This window comes from Chlorocebus sabaeus, chromosome 21 (assembly GCF_047675955.1).
Source record: "Chlorocebus sabaeus isolate Y175 chromosome 21, mChlSab1.0.hap1, whole genome shotgun sequence".
NCBI classification, from domain to species: domain Eukaryota; kingdom Metazoa; phylum Chordata; class Mammalia; order Primates; family Cercopithecidae; genus Chlorocebus; species Chlorocebus sabaeus.
This window is the reverse complement of record NC_132924.1, coordinates 79,771,290-79,777,165: the sequence shown is the minus strand read 5'-3', so window position 1 is coordinate 79,777,165 and position 5,876 is coordinate 79,771,290. Positions and strand designations below refer to the sequence as shown.

The 5,876-nt window shown below is 36.5% G+C and overlaps 1 pseudogene; it reads left to right on the top strand.

Moving 5' to 3' along the window:
- The first annotated feature begins 4,685 nt into the window (after window positions 1–4,685).
- LOC103226709 (developmental pluripotency-associated protein 4 pseudogene) lies at window positions 4,686–5,575 on the top strand (annotated as a pseudogene).
- The last annotated feature ends 301 nt before the right edge of the window (window positions 5,576–5,876 follow it).

Below are 5,876 nucleotides of genomic sequence, written 5' to 3'. Positions count from 1 at the left end.
ATCAGAACCAGACTGAGATATGGCAGTGTTAATGGAATTATCAGACAAGGAATTTAGAACAACTATAATTAAAATACTAAGGGATAAATGAATAAAGTAGACAGCATGCAAGAACAGATGGGCAACATAAGCAAAGAGATGGAAATTCGAAGAAAGTACCAAAAAGAAATGCTAGGGGTCAAAAACACTGTAATAGAAACGAAAAATGCCTTTAAAGGAGTTATTAGTAAACTGGACACAACTCAGGGGGAATAATAAAAAAAAAAACAGCTTGAGGATATTTCAATAGAAACTTCCGAAACAAAAAATAAAAGAGAAAAAAAAATACTGAAAAATACCAGAACAGAATATTGAAGAACTATAGGACAACTACAGAAGGTATAACATGTGTGTAACGGGAATACCAGAAGGAGAAGAAAGAGAGAAGGCAAGAGAAGAAACACTTGAAACGTTAATGACTTAGAATTTTCCCCCAATTAATGTCAGACACCAAACCACAGATCCAGCAAAGTCAGAGAACACCAAGCAGAATAAATGCCAGAAAAATTGAACCTCAGCATATAATTTTCAAACAACATGAAATCAGAGATAAAGAAAATCCTGAAAGAAGCCAGAGGAAGAAATACCTTATCTATAGAGGAGCAAAGATAAGAACTACATCTGACTTTTCCTCAGAAACCATGTAAACAGGAAGAGTCGAGTGAAATAGTTAAAGTTTGAGAGCAAAAAAGTCCACCTATTTGGAATTCTGTACCCTATGAAATTATCCTTCAAAAGTGAAGGAGAAATACAGACTCGGTGGGACAAACAAAAATTGAGAGATTTTATTGCCAGAAAGCCCATCTTACAAGAAATATTAAAAGAAGTCCTTTAGAGAGAAGGCAAATGACATCGGTCTGTAATTCATATTTACATGAGGAAAGAGAAAGCACTGGAGAATAAATAAGTGAAGGAAAAATAAACGCTGTTATTTTTCTTATTCTTAAGTGATCCAACAGGTAACAACTTGTTCAAAATAATATAAGCAACAATGTATTTGATTATGTATATTTTTATTTATATATAAGTAAAATGCATGACAGCAATAATACAAAGGATGGGAGGAAGGAATTTGGATAATTTGGTTATTATAAGGTACTGGCACTACCCTTGAAGTAGTATATTGTTATATTGTTATTTGAAAGTGAACTTGGATTTGTCATAAATGTATATTGCACACTCTAGGGCAACCTCTAAACTAAAAAAAAAAAAAAAAAAAAAAAAAAAAAAAAAAAAAAAAAAAAAGCATAACTGATATGCTAAGAAAGGAGAGAAAATAGATAATATAATATACTCAAAACCACAAAAGGCAAAAAAAAAAAAGTGAAGGAGAAAAATAGAAACAAAGAACAAGGGCAATAAATACAAAACTAACAAAATTTGGTAGATATTAATCCAACTATATCAATGATCACTTTGAATGCCAATGGTCTAAATGTACCAATTAAAAGAGTATCAAAGTAGATCAAAATACAAGATCTAAGTGTGTGTTGTCTATAAAAAATGCACTTTAAATATAAAGACACAGGTGAATTAAAAGAAAATAGATGGAGAAAGATATATCATGCTCACATTAATCAAAAGAAAGCAGTAACAACTGTATTAATTTCAGACATAGCCTACTTCAGAGCAAAGAAAGTTGTCAGAAACAAAGAGGGCCATCATATAATGATAAAAGGGTCACTTCTCCAAAAAGACATAACAGTTTTTAATGCGTATGCACCTAACAACAGAGCATCAAAATATGTGAGGCAAAAACCAATAGAATGGCAAAAAAATAGATTAACACATTATTGTTAGACACTTTAATACCCCTCTCCTCCTTCAGAAATGAACGGATATACCAGGCAGAACATTAGTAAGAGTATAATTGAACTAAATAGCACCACCAATCAACTGGATATAATGGACATGGACTACTTCGTATAACAACAGAAGAATATATAATCATCCCTCAGTATCCATGGGAGATTGGTTCCAGGATCCCCCTCAAATACCAAAATCCATGAATGTGCAAGTCCCTGATATAAAGTGGTATAGCATTTGCATATAACATTTGCGCATCCCTTTGTATACTGTAAATCATCTCTAGATTACTTATACCTAGTACAATGTAAATGCTACGTAAATAGTTGTTGTTAGTATTATTGTTGTTAATAGTATTATTAGTATAATTAGTATTAATGATTGTTAATAGTATTATTGAGGGAAACATGAAAGAAAAAAGTCTGTACGTGTTCAGTACAAACATATTTTTTTTCAAATATTTTCTATCTGTGGTTGATTGAATCCATGAATACAAAATCCAAAGTTATGAAGGGCTGACTATACATTCTGAGCTCCCATGGAACACTCACCAAGACAGAACCCCATTCTGGGCCATAAAACATATTTCAACAAATTTTTTAAAACAGAAATCATATAATGTCTGCTGTTAGACTATAATAGAACTAAACTAAAACACAGTAACAAAGATAGCTGGAAAATCCTCAAATACGAGACTAAACAATAAATTTCTAAATAAGACATGGGAGAAATAAGAAATCTCAAGATAAATTTAAAAATATTTTAAACCAAATGGAAATGAAAACACAACTTACCCAAATTTGGGGGATGCAATTAAAATGTACTGCACATGGAGGGAAATTTACAGTATTGAATGCATGCATATATTAGAAAAAAAGATCTAAACTCTACTATCTAAGCTTCCACCTTAGGAAGTTATAAAAAGAAATTAAATTACCCAAATTAAATCCAAAGTAAGCAGAAGGAAAGAAATAAAAATTAGAGCAGAAATCAAAGAAATTGAAAACATAAAATAAAGAAAATCAATGAAACCAAAAGCTGGTTCTTTGTAAGGATCAATAAAATTGATAATCCTCTAGTTATTCTAAGAAAAATGAGAGAAGACATGAATTGCTAATAATCAGGAATGAAAGAGGTGACATCATTGCAGATGTGGTGAACATTAAAAGGATAATAAAGGAATATAATGAATAACTCTCTGCCCACATTTGATAACCTAGAAAAATTTACCAGTTCCTTGAAAGATACAATCTTTCAAAACACACACCAGAAGAAATAAACAATGTGAATAGGCCTAGATTTATTAAATAAATTAAATAAATAAATAATAAACCTTCCATGGCAGAAAGCACCAGGTCTAGATGGGTTTATGGTAAATTCCACCAAATGTTTTATTTTATTTTAGAATTTCTTTTATCATCATCATTATTATTATTGAGACATGTCTCTCTCTGTTGCCCAGGCTGGAGTACAGTGGCAAGATCACTGCAGCCTTATCCTCCCGAGCTCAAGAGATCCTCCCACCTCAGCCTCCCAAGTAGCTGGGACTATAGGCATGTGCCACTATGTCCAGCTAATTTTTGTATTTTTTGTAGAGATAGCGTTTCATCGTGTTGCCCAGGCTGGTCTCAAACTCCTGAGCTCAAGCAATCTGTCCACCTCAGCCTCCCAAAGTGCTGAGATTACAGGTGTGAGCCACCATGCCTAGCCAATTCCACCAAATATTTAAGGAAGAAATTTTACCAATACTCTACAATCTCTTTCAGAAAATGGGAGCAGAGACAATATTCTGACTCTAACTAATTCAATGAGGCTGCTATTACTCTAATTCCAAAACTAGGCAAAGGTATTACAAAAAAAAGAAAACTACAGAACAACAACTGTCATGAACATAGAAGCAAAAATCCTCAACAAAATATTAGCCAACTGCATCTGATTATGTATAAAAGGAATTATATACCAAAACCCAATTAGGATTAATCCCAGGTGTGCAAGGCTGTTTCAACATTTAAAAATGAATTAATGAAATCCATCACATGGAAAGATTTAATAAGAAAAATCATATGATCATATCAATTGTTGTAGAAAAGGTATTTGACAAAATTAAAGCCTCATTCATGATAAAAACTCTCAGTAAACTAGGAATAAGGAGAATTTCCTCAACTTTATGAATAATTTCTACAAAAACCCTACAGCTAACATTATACATAATGGCGAGGACATGAAGCCTTCCTTCTAAGACCAGGAACAAAGGGAAGATATCCCCTCTCACCACTGCTTTTCAACATTGTACTGGAAATCTTAGCTAATACAGTAAGAAAAGGAAATAAAAGGTATACAGATTGGAAGAGAAGAAATGAGTCTGTCTTTATTTGCAGATGACATGATCATCTATATATACAATCTGAAAGAATCCACAAAAAAGATCTCTGGCATTAATAAGCAATTGTAGGCCAGGTATCATGGCTTATGCCTGTAATCCCAGCACTTTGGGAGGCCAAGGTGGGCAGATCACTTGAGGTCAAGTGTTTGAGAGCAGCCTGACCAACATGGTGAAACCCTATCTCTACCCAAAATAAAAAAAAATTAGCTGGGCATGGTGGTGCATGCCTGTAATCCCAGCTACTCTGGAGGCTGAGGCACAAGAATCACTTGGACCTGGGAGGTGGAGGTTACAGTGAGCCGAGATCGTGCCACTGCACTCCAGCCTGAGTGACAGAGCAAGACTCTGTCTCAAAAGAAGAAGAAGAAGAAAAAAGCAAAGCAATTATAGCAAGGTTTCAGGATGCAAAGTTAACAAAGTTAACAGAGGGCTGGGGCCATTTTGGAAGCATTTGCGAGGCTCCACTTCTACAAGTATGGAGAAGGCAAAAGGCAAGGAGACCTCCACAGAGAAGTCAAGGGAAGAGGATCAGCAGGCTTCTAATCAACTAAACATGATTGCTTTGCCAGGAACATCAGCAAAGGGAACCAAAGAAAAAATGTCTGTCAAAGGCAATAAAGTGCTCTGTCCTAAGAAGAAGGCAGAGTACAGTGACAACCCCAGACCTCAGAAGAAAATACCAATCCCTCCATTACCCTCTAAACTGCCACCTGTTAATCTGATTCACCGGGACATTCTACGGGTCTGGCGAAGCTGAGCTCCAAAGGCCAGAAATTGGATGCATATAAGCGCCTGTGTGCCTTTGCCTACCCAAATCAAAAGGATTTTCCTAGCACAGCAAAAGAGGCCAAAATCCGGAAATCATTGCAAAAAAAATTAAAGGTGGAAAAAGGGGAAACGTCCCTGCAAAGTTCTGAGACACATCCTCCTGAAGTGGCCTTTCCCCCTGCGGAGGGGCCACCTGCCCTGGAAGATTCCACTGCTCTCCTTGAGGGAGTTAATATAGTTGTGGTGACAACTTCTGCCCCAGAGGCTTTGCTGGCCTCCTGGGCGAGAATTTCGGCCAGGGCGAGGACGCCAGAGGCAATGGAACCTCCACAAGAGGCCTGTGGTGTCAGGTGGTGTGTGGTCCATGGGAAAAGCCTCCCTGCAGATCCAGATGGTTGGGTTCACCTGCAGTTTCATGCTGGTCAAGCCTGGGTTCCAGAAAAGCAAGAAGGGAGAGTGAGTGCACTCTTCTTGCTTCCTGCCTCCAATTTTCCACCCCCGCATCTTGAAGACAATATGTTGTGCCCCAAATGTGTTCACAGGAACAAGGCCTTAATAAAAAGCCTCCAATGGGAATAGAATATCAGGAAAAAGGCCACATCTATGGTAATTAATGGCAGAAAGTCTGGAGAGTCGGATTCTGCGGGGCTGCTGACAGGTGAACTCTGGTCCTCTGCACACCTGTTTATGGACCGTGCAGACTGGTGGGGTGGCAGATGTTAGCCTAAGAGCCCTAGCAGTGCCTGTTGCTTTGTGAGTGGAGATAGAGACTCTCAGATTTAAAAACGGAAAAACATTTTGCAAATTACCATAAATTGTAGTTAATATGTAGAAAAACTCATTCATACTACTTTTCTAAAATAGGCATGACTTCAGCAGC